General features: G+C 46.5%; 1 long non-coding RNA gene across 1 annotated transcript; it reads left to right on the forward strand.

Moving 5' to 3' along the window:
• The first annotated feature begins 351 nt into the window (after positions 1-351).
• LOC123051205 (uncharacterized) lies at positions 352-9,273 on the forward strand. Its single transcript, XR_006423967.1, has 3 exons — positions 352-487; positions 1,880-2,189; positions 7,898-9,273. It is a non-coding gene; the product is annotated as an uncharacterized lncRNA (long non-coding RNA).
• The last annotated feature ends 237 nt before the right edge of the window (positions 9,274-9,510 follow it).

Raw genomic sequence — 9,510 nt, forward strand, 5'->3', positions numbered from 1 at the left:
AAAAAATAATTTGTTTTTTATCTGATTCTGACAGTGGAGCTCATTTTCTCAAAAAGAAAAGGAGCATATCAAGGAAGAAGAGTTACTTGTCCAGATCTTCGGACACAATTTTTAATGCTTTTTTTTAAGGAAAGGAGTTTTTTTGAAACGGAGGCAAAAGATTTGCCTCATCGATTAATTAAGCAGAAGAGAATTGCCCAGTTAATCAATGGAAAAGATTAACTATACACGGTGTGCTGCTGTTTTCTATTTTGTTTTTCCTTTTTTTTAAGTCTCTGGAATGTGGACCCAGGCTCAACTTCTTTCTAGAGGCCACCCAACGGCACTGTTTGAATTGATGGAAGAGCATAGACACAGAGAGAGAACGGGAGAGGAAGGAAGCCACATCACGGGGGCGGCCACATCAAAGGTTTCCGCGGCGGAAGTCGCCGGCGACGAGATGGTCGGCGATCCGGGCGCCCCTCCATCCTCGCGCCCCGCTGATGAAGTGAGCTACGGCCCCTTTTCCCCTCTCTCCCCTCCACCCCCAAATCGCGCCCCCGTTGCGTGTACGCGAGGCGAAATCGAGCTACGGATGTCAATTTTCTGTAGTCTAGGGTTCATAATTTGTTGAGAATCACGATCCCGAGAGGGAATTGCAAGTCTAGAAGAGGGATTTTGGTGTGTTTTCGTGCAGCGGCATGGGGAACTAGCGTGGTCGGACGTGAGGTGAATGGCCACGCAAACTGCTAATTTTGCGTGGCCGTCTTCTCCATCGTTTTCCGGCGCCACCCCGGCCAGCGCCACGCCCGGTCAGCGGGATGGGGAACTTGGTAGGACTACGTCTGAAATTTTCTGTGCTCCATGAGAGCGTCAGTCTAATTCTGTTCACTGTCAGTAGACATTCTGTTGTTTGTGAATTTTCTGAACTGAACATGTGGGAGCTGCTCAGATACAAGGGCAACTAATCAATTTAGAGAGCCGGGGCATGGAAAATAGATAGATATGTATGCATGTTTTTGCAGTTTCTGCTTGTTTAGTTTTGCCATCTTGATATGCGGCGTTGAGTCTAGTCCCCTCGCTGAATTTGCCGACTAGAATAGGAGCGAATGATTCCTGTACTTGAACATGTTTGTGCGCTCTGTTGCCTGAAATTCAGAGTTTGTGTACTTGAACATGTTTTTATCTGTACTTATGTTTTGAACAAGATATATCTGTGATTCACAAGTAAATGATGGCACCGGAACTGCCAGTATATAGCAAAAATAGCAGTTTGTAGTCCCCTGGTTGAATTCACCAACTGGAATATGTTGCATCTACTCCCCTGGCTGAATTCGCCAACTGGAATATATTGCGTCTAGTCCCCTGTCTAGTCATTCAGTGATTTGTGAGCATAGGAGGGATTTTCTATTTTTGTTGAGATTCCATCTTAGGGAATTTACCCACCTAAGAATGTTTACTATTTAGGTCCCCACAATTGTTGTAGACATCCTCCCTGAGTTTAGAAGCAAAACCTTTATCCGGATCAAACCATTATTTGTGAAAGAAGGTAGCATGCTCCAAGATGTCAGGTGTCTTTTGGGTAATTTTTTGTCCCTGTTTCAAACCGAAAAAAGATATTGTGATTCTCCTTCTGCCACTTGCAACTCTTTTGAGAAATCAAGTGTATATTAGGCCATATTCCTCTTTAAGGCCAATCTTCAATTTATTTCCTATGCCTAAATTCCTCTTAACCAATTCTAAACCATATCCCGCTCTCTATCTTTTTTCTTAGCTAAGTGGCATAGTAAAGTTTGAGAGGGAATCAAGTGATCATTGTATCTTTCTTTTTTGTTTTTGTGTGTAAATCCACTTTTGTGATATATATTTTTGAGATTAATGTGCTTTTTTTTATGAGCAGTGTCTGATGGATGCCCGCAAGAAGATTGAACACAAGATCAAAAGTAAAGCCGATGCGTCCTTGAAAGAAGGGTTAGGTCAAGAGCTTAAAACTGTACGCACTCGAATCTTTTTCTGTGTTTTGATTTAACCCCTTTTTTTTGTACATTTTGTTATGAATCTCATCATCAATTTCTTTTGTTATGAACACGAGTTCCAATTAATCTGGAACAGTTCCAAATTAACTGGAACCCTTCCACGGCTGTTTGGACTTATCTGCGTCGTAGTTCTACCCGGTACCTACAAAATGAAGAGAAATCATTATTTGTGAGGTATATTTTTGGCCACCTGGAACAAAATGCTCATTTCCCCCTATACATTTTGTTTTGCTTTTTTATAAGTTTTCCACTCTACATTTTTAATCATCTGTAGTCAGCAAACTAGATGGTTAACCATACTAGGATTTTTAGATGTGTGAAACTAGATGGTCATGCACAATAATATGTTTATCTGATTACAACCCACTGTAGCAAATCCTAAAAAAAGGTTCAGTTTTTTAGTGTCTTGTGCAGGGTAGAGCAGATGACTCTTTTTTTCCCTAGTGATTTATTACCAAGCCATATTTTCTTATCCTCAAACATGAAATCAAACAAGCCATACAATTTTTATAGGAAGGAGTCCAGCAATAATTTTTCATGGACACACAGTTAAAACTAAAATGCTTTTCTGTTGTCAGAATAGCTGCAACAAACACGCCTGTCAACTACTACTTGATTCAGTTTTGCCTCTTCTCTAAAATTCACATAAATCACAACTCTAACCTCTGCACCCATCAGGAATCTTCCATAATGCTGGAGAAACTCACCAGCATTATCCATGTTTAGTTGTCCAGGGAGCTTATCTGCCATGGCTATGCACAGCCGCCACCATGCATTGGGGGAGAGGAGGGGTGTGGGGTGGGGTCGGGGTGGGGGAGGAGACGAGGGCTGATGTGTACCTGGTCAGGGTTTGGTGGGGGGAGGCGGGAGCCGTGGTATGGTTGGGGCATGGGGGGTTTTGCCTGGGTTCAGTTAGAAAGCAGAGAATCATAAAGGAGAGTATGGAACAGTTTTTTTTTTGTCTTTTTCCATGTAGTCCGGGCCCACACAACAGTAGCACCTTGTTGGCCCAGCCTCAACCACGACAAACAAAGTGAGAAGCCCAGCCCAAAGTAACAAACAAACAAACAGGGGAAAAGGAAATAAGCCCAGGTGCTAAGCCGTTTCAACCCAGCAAAAACAGAGCTACTTAACAGGCCTAATCTGCATGCGATGACGTCAGCCGACTGAGACTTCGCGAAGAGTCTCAGTCGACTGAGACCTAGACAATCCCTTAATCGTATTATACTTGAATTATCAGTAACTCGTTCACACTGAGATATCACAACTTCTCCACCCACCCACACAACAAAGAGAGTGAATATGGTGCTGTAGGAAAAAACTCTCAAAACGAGGGATGATATGGTATTAAAACGTGTTGAGAACTGTGCCAGTGTGTCAAAAAAGTACTGGTTGCTGGGTTAGAAAGAGCTACATAGTGAGGCGCAAGTGAGGCGAATGCAGACGACTCTGCACAAAGCCAAAAGTAGCTCTGTTCCGCAGTAGTAATAATCAGGCTATTAGCAGCACTTCTTGTCACACAGATTAGATTAAAAAAAAACTGCCGGGCACACGACAGTTGCCGGCCGATATGCAGGCGACTCTGCAATCCAACGAAGTACAAGTGCTTGCTACTTGCATCTGACGGTGGCCGCAACGCTCGTTTACGTAGCAGCGCTGAGAAAGAAAGGACAAAGGGGGCTGCCATCAGCTACAAATAACTAGTACTCCCTATATTTCTTTACATACGGAGTACTAAGGAGCCGTTCGGTAGCTCTCCAGCTCCGCGCGAGGGGCTGGGCTGAACAGCCCATGCAACATGAAGAGAAAGAAGCTGCCACAGCCTTCCGAACGCACGCAGCTCCTTACAGAAGCTGGGAGCTGACGAGTGAAGCTGGAGTCGTGGATTTGCTGAAGCAGGAGAGCTTCCGAAGGGAGCCTAAGTAGTATTCCCTCCGTTCGGAAATATTTGTCGGACAAATGGATGTATCTAGATGTATTTTAGTTGTAGATACATCTATTTCTATCCATTTCTCCGACAAGTATTTTTGGGACGGAGGGAGTACTAAAATCTACTCGATCATGTCATCCCAGAATATACTCTGTACGTATAGGGAGAGGCTAGCTGGTCTTCTTCAGAGGAATACAACATGCATTTTGATACATTAACCCAAGGCTCTGCTGAACAGTTGTTCCACTAACATGTACGTAATCTAGTATATCTATGAGATTTTACCATTCCATAAGAAACAGAGTAGAGATAGAGCAGCATGCAAGATTCAACCTGTGCAGCTATGCATGGAGTTGATACGAGGGAGGGTGGGATCAACAGAGACCAGGATCACGTTTGGTTTGGCTCCTTTAGTATAGAGGTCTCTACTGATATACTAGTGCTACTGGGAAGGAGCCTCAGTTGTGGTGCCCCTGAACAAGTGATCAAGCTCAGGCCAGTGACCCGCTGAGGCAAAGATGTGTGTGTCCATCTGCACATTGCTCCCATCGATCTGATCAACCGAACAAATTGCAAGTCCAAGAGGAAAATAAATACTAGGCTCCGGATCTCGCGCTTGTGGTGTTGCGGTCTTCAAGGCGATGGCCGGCAGCCCGGCACAAGGACATGCCATCTGAACGAGCTTGGTAAGCGAGATCATATTATACATGAATTGGCTCCCACAAAAGCACATGCCATCTGCCCATGTCTCTTGATGTATGGTGGCTGGCCATTACTTCAATTCTGGGGACGCACGCACCGAGAGGGACAGACAGACAATAATAGGGCGGCGACAGCTGCGAAGCAAGCAACCGGCGTGTGTGACATGGCAGGGCGGGCTCTCTGGCGTGCACGCGGTTGGCAACTGAGTGGTTGGTTAGTGACCATGACCATGGTAGTGGAGCTAGCTAGGAAGGTGGCGGTGGAAGGAACCTGGTGCTGGTGGGAACAAACGCAAAGCACCTGTAGGGCAGGGCGCGGGTAGAACAGGTGAGAGCTGACCTTGTGGGTGGCGCTTACTTGGACTTCCAGCGGACGGAGGAGAGGGCCGGCCGGGGAGCAGAGCAGCTTCAAGTCGACGCGCCTTCGTCATTGCCCGCCGTTGGGCGTCTCCTTGGCGTCGCCGCCGTGGTCGGGAGTAGAGCATTTTTTTTTGAGACACCGGGAGCAGAGCAGAGCAGAGGAGGAGGGGAATGGTGGTGGGTGGGGCACTCCGGTGCTGTGACCGTTGAAGGGCCCGAGGCCCGGGTACACGGGAAATACACTTTTGTTCATGGGCGTATATATAGTACAACTTATATGAGAAAAAAATTACAAGTTTTTTTAGAATAAACCTGACTTTCTTTTGCACTAGCATATAAATTTTAACGAATAAAAAAACAGCATTGACTTTAGGGGAAAACAGCGTTTCTCTTTTTGTGGAATTGTTTTTACAAGTACAATGAAAGGTCAAGTTTATTTTAAAATATTTTTTAAAATATTTGACTTTTCATTTAATTGCTTTTATTTTCATATAGACTATATATACACACATAGACCAAACATTTCCCTCTCCTGGTACACTAGTATCTTCAGAACTCATACAAAAAAAAGATATTGGTCCCACAGAAGGAAGAAAATAGTAGTGCCTTGCAATGCATACTTTCCCTCGGAGGAAAAACTCGAAAAACTAGTGCATTCATTTGTAGCTTGTAAAATTATCTTATATTATGGACACAGGGAGTAGTTGCTGGTCTTTTTTCGAGAAAACCAAAGCTTGTGCCTCGATGAATTTTTTTTTATGAACAAGATCATACTTGCTAGAAAAAAATCATAGAATGTGCATATGAACTCCGTTTTCGATGAACTCGAGCTTGTCATGAAGATGACCATAAGCTCCAAATCTCACAAAGAGAAACACCAGACAAGAACCAAGAAAGTTGATGCAAGGATGCAATGATTAGAGCTCTCTACGAATGATACGATCAAGCTACTCACTTGAGAGCCCCCTTGATAGTATGACAATCGATCCTACAACACGTTCTCCCAACTACCAACATGAGACTGGTAAAATAAAAAACCTATCAAGGGCAAACGTTTGCCTTGCACATAATCCACTTGAGCTAGATGATGACGGTCTTGTCCTCCTGTAGATGACCACCTTTCTTGATTGCATTGGCTCGGTGAAGACTAGTAGATTGCTCTGCCATACTCCTGCCAGAGCCACCGTGCATCACCTCCTGCCTCCCGCTACTGTCGCACAACCTTCGATCCGATAGCAACAGGCTAGACATGACACCTCCGCCAGAGACACCATGCATCACCTGTCGATAGCAGGCATGACTTGACGTCTCCATATAAGACGCCATGCGTAGCATTCGCCGGTAGCACATCCACTGGTGGCTTCACCTGCCGGCGACAGGCACCGCCCGACAACTCCGAAAGAAGCAAATGTGTCACCTGCCGAGCGCATCGAACCCGATCTGTTGATGGAGGGGACGTCCCATACCGCAACCAGCCTCAGAAGGCCCTCACCACCTCGAGATCCACACTCCGAATTGCCCACATGATCCCGGAGTCTGCTGCCGTTGATGAAGAGGGGCCACCGCCCCGATTCCGGACGCTAGAGGGAGCACCCACCTCGCGCCAGCCGTTGTCGTCGCCCATACAACAGCAACCGCCGCCATGATCCCGGATCAAGCGTCGTCGACGCCGGAGGAAGCTCCGGCCGCCACGCGCGTCCTGCAACGTCCCCGGGTGCGGGATCCCAAGATCCGCCGCCACCGGTGCCGCCACAGGGACCCACCATCTGGCCCATCATCCCCGGCAGAGGGGACGCTGCCACCACCTTGTTCAGATCCGGGACGGAGTCGCCGCCGCCTCCGCCAAGACCGGATCCGGGCCGGACACCGCCGCCGCCACCGGCCACCGGCCGTGCCCAGCCCTACCTCCATCCTCTATCCATCTCACCCCGTACCACCACAAATGCCTCCAGCAGGAGCCACCACGCCGCCATGGATCGAGGAAGAGGCCACACCTCCACGGATCTGGCGCCCTTGAACGCACGGGCTCTGCCCGGCGCTATCCCCTGCAGGGGTGTGTGTACATGACATGAGACGTTCAAAATCGTGTCTATACATGTTGAGACGTTATGTTAGACACGCTCATACCTCGTCTCTACGGGAGTAGAGGTTTCATCATGGGCCCTATGCTTATACACGCTGTGTAGAGACGTTATATTCGTTTCGGAATATACACAAGTTTTTCTGTCGCTACGAATTATTTTATATTAAACATTGCTGGTTTGTTTCCATTTTGTATTTCATCATTTCAAATTTTATCATGACACATATGCGTGTGCGGTCTGAGCAAATGTCATTATATGAAGGCCTCAATCCGCATCAACAATTGTATACGCACAATAAGCATCCTCGGTAGCAAATCCAATGGACTAATTAGTAGGAACAAATACATATTTTAAAAGTGTGTGGAGTTCGCAACTGAATCAAATCAGACATTCATAAGAAAGATACAAATAATTAAACGGGCGGAGACTGCCGGCCGCCCCCACCTCGCTGACGCATTTGATCTGCGCACGCTGCGGGCTCTCGGTACTGCCCCAACTTCTGCTGTACGCTGAATGCATAGTACTCCATTGTTGATACTGTGAATTTGCGTGATACAAGTGACGGACTTGGATCAAATTTATGGATTCATAGCATGGTACCTTTTTTTTTCAGAATTATTAAAGTTGCAGCCTCACATACACCAAATTCTTTTAGCTAGTCAGTAGTCATTCTCGAGGCTGACTTTATGCAAAAATATGCCGTTTCAAAATTCGAACACTAGCGGTTTGCTCAATATCTTCAACAACATATATGCATGGCGCAGTCTCTTTGCTGAACTACAGGCTTATTATGCTTGTGCTTTCCAGGTGTATGTTTTGCTGGAATGTTTCAAGGAACAGCTGAGAGAAACGGCGCTTGATCAAACCATTATTGACAGACTTGTGTTATCAAACGGCGCTTGATTTCCGAGCTGTTTAGGCGGCACAGCAAAGATGAGCCAAAGACAAATTAATACTAGTGTCAAGGAAAAAGGAAAGCAACCACTTTCCACAACAGGCAACTCTGCACTGCTTTTACGCAGATAGGACACTCAGCAAACACACGACACGGAGTGTGAAATAAACAGAACAAGGATCGAAAAAAAAGAGCAGACCGCTAGCATTCAGAAAGAGCAGCTTCAGTTCTTTGAAGATATGACGAACTGTAATGAGGAAGTCTACAGTGCTAGCTATTACAGATCAACTTATGGTCAATCTTCATCAAGCAACACAATGTGACATCCACCTATGAACGCAACTATTGAGCATGACGAACACACTGACGCCCCCAAGCCTCTGCAACTACAGGGCTTTAAACAGGACGAACAAACATACAAAGTGGACACAAGCAGAAGAAGACAGCATAGGTTTCACATCGTAACTCAGACCGCAGAATCTTGTGCAGTGGGAGCATTAATCCCTCCCAGAGGAGGAAGAGGGCCGCTCCAGGATGCCGGCATGAGTGAGAAGCGCCCAGAGATGTGTCATGAACTCACCACCAGCGGACAGCTTCTCCCCATGGATCTCTGTATTGTCAGATGGCGCCAGGAAGAGTATGAACTCTGCCCAAAAGTCGGCCAACACCTTCCAACGCTGCTCTTGGTCGGGGACCATGTCTCTAAGTTGCCTCCCAAGCTTGGCTCCCATATATAAGATTGTGCCTGTGCCGCCCATGCCGCCCAAGCCCCTCACCAGCTTCTCACATCTGTTGCTCACAGTTTCACATTCGGCAAGGCACTGCTGAGCCTCCAGCACCACAGCGTCGAATGTGCACCGTGTGTCGTGGCCATGTCCAGGCAGCATGTCCGGAACAAAAGCTACCAGGTAGGCACAGTAATCTGACAGGCTCACGGCAACAAGACGATCCAAGTTGCCCTCCAGCGGCACCTCGTTCCAGGAGATGGTTGTGGCAATATGCCATACAAGGATCGTGTGGATATGTGTTGGCAAGGTGCAGGCCCATGAGAATTGGCTTCCCAGCTGATTTGTAGCTGATTGTCCATTTTCTACCTTGCCGTTGTTGTTTTTGAACTGAGAGAGGACGTGTACGATGACAGTATCTGCCAGTTTTATCTTCTCCCCAGCCTTCTGTCCTTTTCTCGTAGCCTCGATCAAGCCTAGTGACAGAAAAGACAATGCATTCCACGGATCATAGTCGAAGTTGAGTAACAGAGAGTACTGCCCGAGCTTTCTTTCCCACGTCTCTCCTGCTGTGGGACTCCATGTCTCAGTTTTTGTTTGTGGATTTGTGGGAGTATCATTCGGAACTTCTAGGCAGAGTTTCCACACTATTCCAAACCTACGAGGCCTAATAAATATCTTCATAAGGTATATCAGAACTAAATTGGCAAGCAGAAGAATGGTAATCCCACGAATAACATCAGCTCCAAAGAATCTGTGTTCCAAGTTGGTACGTATGATGGTAGTGCCTGCTAAATGCT

Source organism: Triticum aestivum, chromosome 2D (genome assembly GCF_018294505.1).
Source record: "Triticum aestivum cultivar Chinese Spring chromosome 2D, IWGSC CS RefSeq v2.1, whole genome shotgun sequence".
Classification (NCBI taxonomy): domain Eukaryota; kingdom Viridiplantae; phylum Streptophyta; class Magnoliopsida; order Poales; family Poaceae; genus Triticum; species Triticum aestivum.